The 15,380-nt window shown below is 46.3% G+C and overlaps 1 protein-coding gene across 4 annotated transcripts in view; it reads right to left on the bottom strand.

Annotated features, from left to right (window-relative positions):
• Positions 1 to 14,516, bottom strand: part of CTIF (cap binding complex dependent translation initiation factor) — a 1,422,510-nt gene extending 1,407,994 nt beyond the window's left edge. For all 4 annotated transcript variants that reach the window (XM_069626949.1, XM_069626950.1, XM_069626948.1 and 1 more), the window contains exon 1: positions 14,195 to 14,516. The gene's annotated coding sequence lies outside the window, so the exon portion shown is untranslated. The remainder of the gene's footprint in view (positions 1 to 14,194) is intronic.
• Positions 14,517 to 15,380: the final 864 nt, after the last annotated feature.

Genomic DNA, 15,380 nt, shown 5'->3' with positions numbered 1-15,380 from the left:
CCAAAGGAGGGATATCAGCTGAGAGTTTTTGGATAAAGAAAGTTTGTGATGAAGTAAATTAAAATTGGTCCGAGCCACGCAGAGGGAGACTGATTGAACATTGTGTTTAAACGGATCTTAGCCTGGCGAAGGGGGATCCGGGGTGAACCGTGAATCACCCGAGAAATTTGATACACAATATCCTATGAGCATTTTGTTAAAGAGGATCTGAGCCCAGCTGAGGAGGGTTCGAGGTGAATAGTGAATCACCGGAGAAATTGAGTGCATGTGAAATCCTAAGAGGAAAATAACGTATTGTTTGTTTGTCGCATCAGGCCCTCTGAAAGGAAAGACTTTGAAAAGCTAAGAGACTTGGACACGGAAGGACCTTATGCTAATGTTCGAACTGCATCCTACATAAGCCAGAGACTGTGCTAAGCTCGACTGCGTCACTTTGTCCTGTGCTGAAAACGTTGGGAGGGGAGGCCAAAGGCCTGAATATCCTGACTTATCATTTCTTGAACACGTCTTCCTTTTACATAACATTGTTCCTCACACTATTTGTATTTAGAGCTAAGAATTGGCAGGTTTATTGGTATAGGCCCTTTTATTTTGACAAGACTCTACTAGGACTGTGCTATTATTATTTGATGGTCGTAGCTTGCTCCCACCTTTAGATTTAGGATTAGATAAGTGTTTTTCAACCCTTTTTGAAGTTCAAGAAACACCATTGAACTGTGGTCACTGGTCTCCGTCTTACTGTTGATACCATGCCTTCTTTACACTACGAACATTTCAGAGGCCCTAGTGTTCTTGGAAAACTCCCCACGTTAATCTTAAACATCCGAACGTACACATAATGTGCCTCGAAAAACTGGTGTATAGGCGCATAATAATTAACAAAATCAATTAATCAATGATATCCATTTGAGAACTGAAAGGGATACAGGGGGACAAAGGCCCTTGTCTCTTCTAAGGAGGTGGAATCCTGCTGGGATCCCAAGTTCTCCCATGTTGGGGGTGAATTGATCTCCCAATCCCAGGATTTCGCTCATTTTCTAGGAAGAAAGAAAGTGAATCAAGTGTGATAATATGAGGCAGCTCCATTCTTCTGGGTTCCTGCCTATAACAGAAGAACTCTGAACCTGCTTTAATGTGTCAAGCTGTGACTGACACCTCAAAACAGGACCAATTCTTTCCTGCATGTGCACACCGCTGCCCAACATGGGGGCACACGTTGGGTGCATGAGAAGATCTGGCAACCTGTCCATGTGTTCAGACTCCATACGCAGATTCCTCATAGCCCAAGGTAGGAGGCCCACTGGGAAAAAAAGTCCTGTGCTCAGGCTAGCTACTCGTCATGCAAGATCTCCCATTGGTCCCCACTTTCACAAGGTCTTGGGGTGCCGGAAATTCAGCATGATACCTGAATGCCTTTGTAAGGCAGAGAATGGCAGGTGCCAGTACAAGTAAGGGCAGAAGCGCATGCCAATCGAATCCACCAAGGGAACCTTCCCATGTTTAGGGAGGACCTGGAGGAAGACCTGTGGATGTACCTTTGGTGTGTGATCTAAATCAGGGTGATGTGCACGAAGTAGGAGGCACGCCTGTCTGGGATCGTGTGGCAAAGAGCCACCGCTGACATGGTCTGGTCTTGAGGCTGCCATTTCTGCAGGTGCGAGAGCCAGCGGGCAGCACCCCTTCCAAGGATCATTCAAGATACAAAAGAAGAGACAGGAACTGCCCGGCCTTCCTCGAAGATAGATGCTAAAGCTGGGCGCAACCAACCCAGATAACAATGGGGAGCATTGAGAGCCGTTGTACAGAGTTCGGTGGTTGACTTTAGAAACAGAATGTACTATACAAATTAAATTAGCTTTTTCAGTCTCTATATGTGTGACCCGATTAGCATTCTGTAATGGGGCTCATGCAAAAAAAGTTAATGTACGTCCCCACCCTCCCACATTTGCTTTTTATTTAGCCAAGACCCTTTATTAAAATGTGGGGAGGTGGGTGTCTCTAAACATGGCCTATGAAAATAGAGGGGATGACCAAATTATAATAATATAGGTTATGGATACATCATAAGGACTGCTCCCATCACCCCAATGGCCCCGTGAGAAGGAGCTGAAATGAGTCCACAGTTTGCTCAGCTTCAGGACAGCAGAAGCCATAATTAACCCTGCTCATAGTTTGGAATCAAGATCCATGTTTCCCTCCTGCTCCTATTAAAGATATTGCTCCAGGGGATCTGTCGAACTGATCATCCCTTAGTAATTCAGCAATAAGATGCAGTGATATAAAGTGATTTGCCCAGGATCACACGATTAAATCAAGCGAGGAAGCTCGCTTTTGTGCCCACGCTTTCCAGTTCATCGGTTTTTAATTCAGCAGTAAACACTCCCAAGCAGAATACAAAGGCCCAGTTTCTTTATTTTAAATGTGTAACCCTTGCTCCTTACAGTGCTAACTGGTTTACGCATGGACCAATTTACAACAGGCTGACGCAAAAGAGATAATGTAATTTGCCGAAGATCACACGATTTTGGTGATGAGATGGAATCAGGGTGTGAACCAATGCCCCCGGGTTTCAAATTCTATATCACATCCAGTTTATAGAAAAAGCAAATGCTACAACTAGAGCAAGCAAACTCAAGACCAGCCCCTGCTACCTAAATAGATTTATTTTGCATTGGGTCCCTGAGGTTTTGTCAAACGTGAGCTAAGGTCGGGCACTGGCCTTCGTTCACAAATGGGGCTGAAGGAAAGCTTTCGAGTGTGGCCCCTTCCGTTACGACTGGTCCTGATAGGTTATTTATAACGCGCTTAATACTAAGCGCGGACCCGGGGATCGAACTTGCTTCCAAGGCGAGTACGTTGCCGCTCAGCTATCCTCCCGAGACATTCGAGACTTCGAATGCGTATCCTGGATTAGACGTCTCCTTTCTGTTACTTCTGTATTTTACACTAGAAGTCGGAATGCCTGAGCCCGAGGCACACGAGCATTCAAAAGATCAAAGCTGGTAAGTTTGAGTGCGAACTGGAAATAACGTGATGGTTGGAAGGATTGGACTCAATCAGAACCACGGGACTTGGCCGTGCGCTGTCCCGTTGCTTTTTAGCCACTCTGTGCTTTTTCAGAATGGGGCAATTTTTTATGCCAGCCAGATTTGGTCCTGCACCAAAACGGGCAGACAAATGCGCCCAGCGACCGGCCCTCCTGGTGCCACTGGTCGGCGGTAAGAATGCAAGGGCGCGTGGCTGTGTGGAGGCCGGTCATTCCCCGCATATCACGGCAGGGTGGCAGCCGCTGCTTCACTCACTGGTGCAGCTAAATGGATGCTGCGTGGATGAAAACACAGGCAAACAGCACCCTGCCCTCCATGCGCAGCTCGACACTCAACATTGGGCGTACAGACGAACAGCTTTGCTGCCAAAGTAAAAATAGAAGCACTCTATTCAACTATTAAGACAGTTTCCCAAATGCACAACGATCTTGGAAGTTATTTCTAGTCAGTCCAATGACTCTCAGACCTGATCACGAAGGGAAAGCGAGAACTACAAGTTCCATGATACAAAGTGCTGTCCGTCAATTAAGCGGCTCGCATGACACAGGCGCAGTTGGCAGCCATGCATGCACCTGTGCCAACATACTCCCAGCGAGGAAACAATGGGCTGTAGATTAGAAGTAAATAACACCTCGGGGTGATCGCCAGAAGCGCATTCCAGCGCTAAGTATAACCCCTCCATCTAATGTTGAAGTGCCAATCTCAGTAGATCATTCTTCCAAGATCAATCAAAGGAGAGGCACTGAGCTACCAGGCGGAGATCTCGCTATGTGGCAGCCGATACACCAGGGATGTGCAACCTTTGGCCGCCCAGTTGGTTTGCACTACAGCTCCCATCAGCCCTACCTAGCATCATCAAAGGCGAGGGGTCATGGGAGCCATATCGCAAAACAGTTGGCGAGTGGCAGGTTGCAGACCCCTCGCCCTACAAGAAGACACTGTACAACTTTGAGTGGGTGCAAGCATACAGACCTCCAATGGGCAGCATTGTTAGCAGATGGGCGCTAAATGAGACAACTTTACCTTACAACTGCAGGGAGTAAAAGAAGACGCGGAAAAAGAACTTTAAAATACAGATTAGCAACCAATAAGCAAATGCAATAGGTTTACTCCTTAGTAAACCGCCACCATGTTGTGCCAGCGTGAATAGTTTGTCACCCGTTAATTCTGTTTGAAAACCACAAATATTATCATTAAATAGTTGGCCGAGTTTTGGGAAAATAAATGTAGATAAATGGTCCTCCAGGATATTCAGCTAATGCAGCTTTGCTCACCGGACATTAGAAACCCTCACTTTGGTGAAGGGCTCCCAGCTCATAGAACCCGGGTCCACAATCTGGGGTCTCCATATGTACGGACAATTCCCATGATTCCCACACCTTCGCACGTGCCAATTAGGAATGATGGGAGTGGAAGCCCAAAACAGCTGGAGAGACAAAGGTCGCAGACGCCTGCCCTAGAAGCTCTGATCTCCCACTAAGGTAGTACAGGCAGCCGTGGGCTGGCCTATAGAACTCCCAGACAGGTCAATGTGGACCAATTTATTTAGTACACTCTGCAGCAGGTGGTTTAAAACACTCTTCTTAGAAGACCAACACGCTTTAAAAAAGTACCATTTTCCACAATATCACCCAAAATACTACTCAATCCGTTAAAATAAATAAAATAGGAACTTTGATGTGTGAATGTGGTACACTTTGTTTTGCTTCTGGGCACTTTTTTTGTCCCAGCGAGCCAGGTAGTTCTGCGAAATAAAAATCCTATACATTCATGAACAGCCTGTGTTCCGCATCTAATGTTGCAAATGACTAGCAATTGGTGATGCCCACAGCGTGACCTCATAGGTCAGCACCTGCTCAGATTGTTCTTCCAATGGCGCCCAATTTAGAGATGTTATTTTATTTTTATTTTATTTATATATTTGTAACGCGCCGAAAGCTCGCAAGCACCAGGGCGCGACAGAGACACGAGGACAAGAGAGTTCACAGGACAGTACAAGTAGAAAGTAAGGTGGGCTCCAAGCGAGCGCAGGGGTGGTAAGTGTGTCAGTTATTTAAAGAGAGTGGTTTTCAGCTGCTTTCTGAATGACTGGAAGTTGCTTTCAAGCCTGAGGTTGCCCGGTAGCTCGTTCCAAAGGGAGATGGCCTTGGTGGGAAACTCTCTACCTAGGCCTGTGGCTTTTACTCTGGCATGGCCGGAATCAAGTAATCCTTGCTTAGCAGATCTTAGGCTTCTGCTTGGTTCATACCAGTTAAATTCCTTCTTCAGGTATGCCAGAGCTGCGCCATTAAGGTAGCGGTGGACCAGTGTCAAGGATTTTAAAATGATACGCTCCTTTATTGCGAGCCAGTGTAGATCGTTTCTGTCTTTTGTTATATGGTCGCGTTTGGATTTTCCTGCGATGGACCCGACTGCGTTATTTTGAATTATTTGACATTGCTTAATGCAATTGCTGTTGGCACCTAGCAGTAGTGCATTTCCATAGTCCAGTCGTGACAGGATAATGGCTCTGGCATTGTAGCGCTGTTACTGGTGCTTAGGAATGGCCTGATACGCCATAGGAGCCTCTGATAGTATTGGCAGTTCCATTTCAGGTATGGGATTTGCGCCTCAGCTCCTAGTGAGGATTGCAAGTAGATGGCAAGTGTTTTAACTTTATTAGCCACTGTGATGGTTGAGTCCTTTATGAGAAAGGAAGAGTAAACTGGGCCAAAGTTTTTTAGGACTTTGGTTGTGCCAAATGTCATGAGCTCGGTTTTGGAACTATTGAGACACATCCAATGAGATTTCATCCAATTTTTAATGGTATTATATATGGCTGATAGTCTGTTGTTGTCGAAGGTGTGGTCCCCACATAGTTCCAAGATTAGCTGCGTGTCATCTGCAAAGTTGGTGAAATAGATCCCAAACTGCGAGAGTAGGGAGCAGAGACAACGAATGTATAGATTAAAGAGCAAAGGGGAAAAACTAGCTCCCTGCGGGACACCGCAGTCCACAGGTTTAGAAGTGGTGGAGTGTTCACCTCAGGTGACTTTAGAGTTTCTATCCTCTAGAAAGGATGACACCCATTCAATGGCTTCCTCTGAGCAATTTCCAGCTGTATTTAGGGCCTCTCGGAGCTTCCCGTGATCGAGTAAGTCGAAAGCTACCGAGAGGTCCAAAAGGATTAGCAAGCCTGCCTTTCCTTTGTACAGAATACCTAGCATTTTGGCTTGTAAATCTAATAATTTGGTGCTGTGAGCACTTCTGAAGCCTGGCTGTTGTGAATGCAGAAGGTCATGCTTGTCAACCTATTCTTGGAATTGATGTGTAGCTATTTAATCAAGGATTTTTAATAGGAAATTACAATTTGTGATTGGTCTGAGATTGGCCGGATCCTGTTGGTCTAGGCCAGACTTTTTCACCAGCGGAGTGACTGATTGTTTTTATTCCATCAGGGACTTTCCGATCTCTGAACGAGGAATTCGTCATATGGCATAGATATGGAGCAAAGATCTCTGCATTGTCTAGTATGAATTTAGGGGGCAAAATGTTTTCAGAGCAAGGACGTGCAGTTTATGGATGAGAGAGTATCTAGCATGTCTTCTATAGAAAACGGTGAAAAAAGGAACTTGGGTACCATAGTTTCTGGGTTTCCTTCATTGATGCGGTGCAGGGGTGGAGTTTGTCACTTTACAGTTTATTATGGTGTCTCTGGCTTTTACAATCTTGTTTGAGAAGGCTGTTTGGACTTTTTCGCAGTCAACCATGGTTGGCTGGAATGGCGGGGAGAGGGTGGGTGGTTTTTCAATGGATTTTAAGATTTGGAACAATTTGCTGGTTGAATTTGAGGCGGCGGCCATTTGTTCATTATAGTCGTTCTTTTTTATTTCTGTTAATTTGGCTCTGTACAAAAGGTCACATTTTTTCCAATTTTCTTTATTAAGTTCCGAAGGGGTTTTGTGCCACTGTCTTTCAAGTTTTCTTTTAGCTGTCTTAAGTGTGCCTAATTCTGCCGTGTACCAATTTTGGTGATTTGGGTTAGGAGGAACTTGTTTATTTTTAATTGGTGCCTTCTTATCTAGTAGCTCCTGAAAATGGTTGCTATAGATAGAAGTGATTAAATCACAGGGGTCATCTGTGGTTGTATCCATAATGTGTGTAATTCCTTCTAGTAGGATAGCTGGTATCATTTTCTTTAGATTCCTACTTTGGATGGTTTCGGGTGAGTTGTCAAAGTAAATTTTGTCGTGGTCAGTCCAAATGCAAGACAAAGTGTTTGTTACTGTGAGTTCTACATTGTTTGTGATAATCCAGTCTAGTTGGTTATCCGTTTTGATAGTAGGGCCTTTGTTTGCTATTGAATAACTGATGTTTTGAAGGTTTTTTTCAAGGCTTATGGCTTCTTTATCAATGGTATCTCCTTGCCATCTATTTAGGTCGCCCAAGAGTACTGTTCCTGTATTGGTACCTTTTAGGTTTTTTAGGATGTGAGAGAGATCGTCATTGAAGTCAGAAATTAATGAAGGAGGTCTATAGATGACGATAAGGTTGATAGGAGGGAGTTAGTCTTAGGTGGAGAACCTCACAACCAGGACATTGGATTGTGGAAGTGAAGAGCTTAAGGTCCTGTTTTGCTATTATGGCTACCCCACCTCCCTTTCCTGTTTCTCTATTTTCAAAGTAGATGCTATAATTGGGAGGGACTGCAATGTCAATGGTTGGGCCTGTTGGTTCGTGTAACCAGGTCTCGGTGAGGAAGAGGATGTCTAATTTGTCCTCGAGGATGGAATCATGTATATCTTGGGTGCGTTTGTTCAGTGACCTTGTATTTAGTAGTGCGATTTTAATGTTATCTGTTGTTGGGGAAGGGAGAGCCTTTAGGTTTGTAACTGGCTCTGTTCCATTAAATTTAAAATGGCGAGTATATTTTTCAGTGTTTGTATCAAACTTTTGTTTAAAATGTAAGGTCGCCGCATCTTGCTTTGTCTAAAGTAGATAGGCTAGGTGGTGTGTCTTTAGTGGATATAAATTGTTTGACTAGTTGCTCATTTTGCAATCGATTAGCTTTAGAGAGCAGCTGGATTAGGTTGGTGTATCCCATTTCTTACCCGTTTTTATCTTCCAAAAATGGTGAGAAAATGAGTAGAGTCGATGGCCGACGGCCATCGTGGACTGGATGCAACTTCTGAAAGAAAGCATCCTTCAGGAGATGTGCGGTCCTGAAAGATGAATTCTTCGTCTACTACATTGCAGTGTTATGTTGATTTATGCCGGGCACATGTTCATGTTCTCCAGATGCTCACATGGCTCTGTAAGAAAGTGGGTGAGGTTGGTTAGTGAGGCAAGGGCGATAGGAGCGAGGTTGTGCTCTTCTGTTGATGCTTGCAGAACCAGGAGAAACTGGTGTCTGTGCGTGTTTTAAGTGTGCTTTGTTGTGTGCCCTGGGCTTGTTGTGTCCGGAGGGATAACGTCCAGTGTCTGGTTGGCTTGTTGTTTGTGGCTTTTTGTTCTTGTAGCAGTTGTGTAGCATGACTGGCCCTTTTGGACATTCGTAGTAATGTGGGAGAGGAGAAAGGAGCAGGGGGTGGTTAGTAGGGTTTGGCTTAGGGTGTGTGGTTGTTTTATTTCCGGTTCCCATGTTGTACTGTCCCATGTTTGCCTTGGGAACAGGGTACGATTTGTGCCAGTTTTGTACGCTTCTCTCGCAGTGCAGATTTCAACATAGCCCGCTCAGCCATCCTAAAACAGCATGTAACCGAAGTTTCCCACCCAGAAACTCCATGCATGTGGCTTTAAGAAAATGTTTCTCGACCTTGGGGCATGGCAACATACGCTGGCAGAGGCTTGGCATTCAATATAAAAATTGTGAGAAGCAATCTGGTGGGTAGGTGCTTGAAGGAACTGCGGATCACCGCACTGATTGATTTTCTCTCCGGCAATCAGGTTTATTTGCTACAGCCTGTAGTTGAGGTTCCTATGGGACAGAGCTCCTGAAGTCCCTGCGGTTTAGGATGTGGAAGTTTTGTTTAGGAAATCCGGTTATAGTGGCGCTGGATATGGCGGTATTACGATATTTGCCATGGTTTGACAGACATGATTGTGCACATTTGCATATGCACATTGTGCTGTTTGCGTGTCTAGAGTGCCAACACGTGTTTCGACCTACGGTCTTTCTCCAGGCATGAAACAATCGTCATCTCTATCCAGACGATCGCTGTGAGCTCTGCAGACCGCTACACAGCCCTGTCGTGCTTCTGAAGCTAACCAGCTTTATATATCCAGGGCCCACCAGGCCCATTGCACAATGTCTATATGCAACTGTACACAATCATGTCTGCCAAACCATGGCAAACATTATTGGAGATGTAATACAGGATATCAAAATACCATGTGGCAACCGCCATATCCAGCGCAACTGTAACCGAGATTCCTAATCCAAACTTAAAATCGTGAGAACACTGATGAAATTCGGAGAGCGAGCAAGGCTACATGTAAATAAAACTCATAACATACAAAAAAAAGACTAAATCGGGTCCTGGTGCTGCCTCTCCTAAATGCCAGCTTCGTGGAAAAAAGATGCAGAGCACTACACGCCGATTCCATGCCACGGTGAACACTGTAATACAGTCCTAGCCTTTAATGCTTGGCCTTGTACTTATAATGAAAAGCGATCAACTTCAAGCGGCAGTATTTGAGAGGCCGTGTTGGCTAAAATTGGGCCCGGCTGAAGATGTGTGGCGGCCCATTTCAACATGACGGATGGGGGCCCACTGCTTATATTTATTTTATATATTAAACTTTTTATACCGCGCTACATGCCCGCAGGCCTGAGGGAACACATAAAACCAAAACTAGACGCGAGTCAGACCGGAAGAGAACTCAGGGAAACAGTTAGTTCATTAATCAAGACTGAAGTTGACGAGGTGAGTCTTGATCGCCTTTTTGAAAGGCAGGTAGTCTTCAGTTTGGAATATGGAAATGGGAAAAGAGTTCCAGAGAAGGGGGGCTTGGATATCACAACTTGTGCCACCAAAGCGAGCCAATTTGAATCTTGGCTGGTCAAGTACGGGAGCTGCAGCTGACCGAGATTTCTGGTGGATGTCTTGCTCTTAATACGATCCGATAAATATACTGGGCTTGAAAGAGATAAGCACTTATGGGCAAGAGTGAGGGCCCTGTGTGATAATCTCGGCCTCACAGGAAGCCAGTGAAGAGTTTTCCTGAAAGTGGAGATATGTGTGCGACACGAAAGCTCAAAGATGGTATGCACAGTATTGTTCTGTGTAACCTGAAGGGCTCAGATGTTGATAGCAGTGGTATCAGCCGGAAGACCATTACAATAGTCCAGCCTGGAATTTGTTAGCCTGTGGACAGCAAGGCGCAATTTTCGGCAGTTATAAAAGGTCGAATGTATTGTATGCGCTTGCTGATGAAACCGCAGGCAGTCCGAATGTACGAGACACGGGGCTTCATTAAGAGTTCATCATCAATGATAACTCCTAGCGTTTCCACCTTTTTTGAGAATGTCATAATATAATCAGCGATCAAGAAGTCAGAGTAGTCAGATGTGAGCTTGCTCCTAGTGTTTTTGGTGGCAACAACCATAAGCTCTGTCTTGTTGTTATTTAGGGCTGAGTTACAGGCCATCCAATTCTGGATGACACTGTAGATGTTAAGAGTGGCATGGTCCTGCTTGAATTGTCCGTTGAGCTGAAAAACAACCTGGGTGTCATCGGCATAGTTGGTATATCGGACACCCAGGCTGTTCAGAAGGTGAAGCAGGGGCCGAATGTAAATGTTAAAAAGCGGCAACAGCACGAACTCTGCATGTATGTGTAATGGGGAAAGAATGGTGCTCCCTACACAAACCCTCACTGTTCGTGGTCCCAAGAAGGAAAAGATCCTTTTACAGGATAAGGTGGAGCAATTGGTGACCTCTCCGAGCCTAGTCACAAGTAGAGAGTGATCAACAAGATCAAAAGGCAAAAACTGTCTGAGGCACCCCTGGGGTGCATATATTATAGTGGCGGCAAAGATGGGATTAATAACTGCCAATTATCACGAGAAAGCCAGCTAGCAGCAGGGACCTTAAACACTAAATGCACACTGAAGAGCTATTAACACTTCTATGTTAGCAAGTGGCTGATGTGAAGGATCCAGTGTTAGAAGGCAATGAGGGGATAACACCTCTGTATATCCAGTGGGAAGCGATGGTCAAGGGCACCAGGAAACGCAGTTTGTAATGCAAACGCTGCAAAGCACAGAATTTAAGCCCCAGAACTAAAATAGAGAAAGATCTATATATCTGGGTTATACGTCTGCTGACTGCCAACATGGGGACAGTTACTGCATCCCCAAAACCCCCCCAAGCCCACTTTCATTTTTTTTAAAAAAAAAAGTTGAAAGGCCCTGGCGGCGTCCATGCCTAAAATGTCAAGAAAATAAAAAGCATCAATTGACAGGATTTTAATTCCGCAATAAACCACAAATAATGTGTATAACGCGCTTGATCGGCTTCTACGAGCTTTCATAGGACACGGTACAAAGAGGTGCTGATTCTATGTCCTTAATAATTCAAGCACTTCATAAATGTGCAAACGCATTATAGGAAAGCCGCCTAGTACTCATTGCCCACAGCATGTGTCAGAAACCGCAGCTGTTCTTTCTAGGGTGCCTAGTTGATTTACCGTGTGCAAGGCGCGTGCCGACGGCAGGTTTACATTGTACTCTGCATGGTGGGCCGCCCCAATGAAGTGCCGGTGTTTGGAACCGGGAGCACATCCGGCGGCTGACTGCAAGCGAGATGTCAACACCGGCAATCACACAGCTCCACTAGCTCAGGCTGCTGATTGGCCGGCCTGGCGCGGAGACGCGTAACTTTCCCACGGTCCCTAACGCGTCTGGTTGTGCTGCCAGCAGCAGCAGCGAGCAGCCTGGCCCGCGCGCGCCCTCCCTCCCTCCCTCGCAGAGCTCCGCCGGGCAGCTCTGACGTGGCAGGGACCGAGGGACAATCTCCCTACGCACGCACGGATTTCACTACACGGTGTCAGCCTCGACTGCGGCAGCCGGCCTCAAATGAAAAGAGAAACTCCAGAGGGGGTGATGGCATATCCTGTGGCGGGGATAGGGGGAGAGTGCGCGAGGCAGCGGCCACGCCCAGTCCTCGGGCATGCAAGGTTATTCCTGGGCACGTCAGCGAGTGGTAGCTCCAGCGCAGGCCCCAAGCCCCCAAAGCAACAGGCGCGCTCCCGGCACATCACCTGTTCAGTCAGAGTTCCCACTGTGCCCTGTGTCTGGAAGCCAGTCCTGGAGTTTTTTTCTGCACGTTCTAGGACTTTAAGACACGTATCCATCATGGCGAAAGTGCGCGTCCAAGAATAAGTAAAAATAATAATAATAATACACACACAACAGGATTGCGTGAGTTGTAGTACCGCATGGCATACATTCTCGCAGTACAAACGCGGTGTCTGGGATGGAGTATCCATTAATACAGTTATTTTGCACGAGAAATGTAAACCCACTCTACACACAATAATGTATACCGGTAACATTTGTTAATTATAATAGACGTGTTATGCTCTGCAGTCAATAAAAAAAAAACGTATATTTCTTCAAAGTATGCCATCGTGATGCCAGAACATACCATGTTATTTCCCTGGGAGGCATACTCTGCCCCGCTGCCAATTGCATGGCCGACAAGAGCTTTGCAACTCTGAGGTAACCAGGCTCCACACGTGGATGTGTTACCAAGTGGGCCGTGATGAGGTCAGGAAGGAAGCCCGCGAGAGTTCTCCATAGGGTACAGCTGGCCAGCATCACAGCGGGCAACACGTTCACTATACTTCTACAAACCACGCCATGAAACCCTCACACTCAAAAGAATGTTAAAATCCAATAAACAAGGCCGTATTTCTGAACAAATGTCTTGTAAAACACATATATATTCCTTAAAAGTCCATGGCCTGTTGTCCTAGTGACAGGGTGATACCACAAAACAAACAATTAGTCCCAGCTGCAAGTTAACCAATACTACAACTCCCAGAATGCATTAGTTTAATAAAGGCCCCGGATACAAATAATACTGTAGGGAAATGAAGTCGTCTCGTCTTCCCTTTCTGCCACAGAGAATCGACACCACTGGCCCCCACACACCTGCAGCACTTTGCATGGTAGGCCAACCACAAAAGGCCCACACATCATAAACTCAGGCAGCAACATTAGTGAGAAGTGAGAGGCAAATAACCGCTGGTGCGCAACATTATTCCAGCATCTCTTGGCTCACAAACACATCGACTGGAAACCAAATGCTTACATCCTGGAGGGATGGGACACTCGGGGGGAAGGAGGGGGGGAGCAACCATGCAACTGAATAGGGCAATTGTAATTCGGTCAACCTGATCCAATCCCAACACTTTTCACCCACGTACAAAAGATGCAGGATTTGCCTCTCCCCATACAAAGCACCATCCATCACTTAAGCACCCTAGGCCTGAAGCACCATCCATCACTTAAGCATCTTAGGCCTGACACATTTCTGACACTGCTGCCAAGAACATGCTCAGCCAATACATCTTAAGGCTTATGTTAAATGTTCCAAGATGCACGTGCTATTCACATTTCGTTCAAAGCATCCTGCTCGCTTAAGCTAACGCAGCTACGGTGTGGCATCACTGGCAATGCAAGTGGCATCTGCAGAGAGACAGCGCCATTTGACATACAAGCAATACAAAAGATAGGCTATTTCAGGGACCCGGAGACATAGTAGCCCGCGTCCCCAAACATCCTGACGGGTCCACGACGACTCCCACAGAAAAGCAAGCGGAAAAGGCAAAGCAGTTCCCAAAAGAAGACGGACCAAGCCAATTGTGCCAATGAATGCGTCGTGCACATGACAGCATAGCACACTGCGTTGGCTACTCTGTGTCTGTCCGGTACAGGGAGGCAGCATTGGGCACATTGTCACTGGCAAACAGCTGCCACCTTTTGTCTGGCACGCACAACTGCACAAATCCAACCTTGACAGCACTTTCAAAACAAAAGGGGAAACACATCGAGGCTTTGTAATTCTGACCCCACTCCTCCACGCAAGAGGGGAATACACTGCCCCCAGCCCACCCCAAACAGAAAGCATCCAGCCTGGCAGTAAACCCGGTGACACTTGCCTGTGGTGTGGGTCCAGATTAGCAGCAGCCCTCCCCCTGCTCTGCTGTGTAGTGAGGGTTCCACCGCCTGCCTCGCGCTGCTGCATCCAGGTCTACGGCCACTGCTGGTCTCCAGGACAAAAACAGGGGCGAGGGGGGGTGCCAGGTCCAGCGGCACATGGGCGAGGGCGCGCTGCACCGCCGGTGCTCCACGAGGGGGGCTCGAGCCTCACAATCCTGCCTTCCCGTCCACGAGTCCCGGCGGTGTGGGCATGTTAGCAGGGGCAATGGCAGGAAAGAGCCCGGCTCTCTGACACTGGGAGACAGAATGCAGGAATGTGACGTCCCGGCGCCGCCCACCCGGCACCGGCGGGCACACTGGGAAATGTAGTCTCTCCGTGAATGGAGGGAAGCCTGACTCGATTTCCACAAGACAGTCTGCGGACCTTGTTGCTCAGTACAGTTCAAATAAACATGCAACTTCATCCTAAAATAACAGAAGATAAGACATCTTTTCTCTAAAACATTAAACATTGTTCTATAAAATGACAAATATGTAGAATGTGAATATATGAAATGAAAACACGTTGGGAGATCTTTGCAGCAGGAAAAAGTGAGAATTGTGTTTGTAAGCACACAAAAAAAATTGGATGGATACAAGGAAGGGTTGCATGTATGATTGACCATCAACACAATCCTTTCGGGAGGAATGTTTTAAATCATGTTTTATTTATTGGATATTTATAATCAATGCCCTCTGCTAAAAATGCAAAACATAATTCAGAGCAGAGGGCGCTCCTTTGCCCACCAGGCACACAGACTCTCACGCGACTCTTTTTGGCTCCTCACGCACCAGCTCTGAAATATATGTTAGATCAGGGGTATGCAACCTGCACTCGACAGATGTTTGGACTTCGACTCCCATGATCCCTTACAACTGTATATACTTCGTCGGAGTAGTGAAAGTTGTAGTTCAAACGGCCTGGAGGACCAAAGGTTACAGACCCCTGTAGGTCGATACCCATATGTTGAACCAATAGGAGGCTCAAACAGGATGAAGCATTACTGAGGGAAGCTTCTGATCCTCCTGAAGAAATCTTGTGCATTTTACTGAAGGTGGCTTATGTGCATTATATTGAAAGGAGCATGTGCATTTCACCAAGGGGACATTTTCTATCTCTCTGTGATTTGCAACAAAGGAGCTTGT

The sequence above is a fragment of the Ambystoma mexicanum genome, chromosome 6p, assembly GCF_040938575.1.
Source record: "Ambystoma mexicanum isolate Mex_15411 chromosome 6p, UKY_AmexF1_1, whole genome shotgun sequence".
NCBI lineage: Eukaryota > Metazoa > Chordata > Amphibia > Caudata > Ambystomatidae > Ambystoma > Ambystoma mexicanum.
The sequence above is the reverse complement of the archived record's forward strand: the minus strand, read 5'-3'. Positions and strand labels throughout refer to the sequence as shown.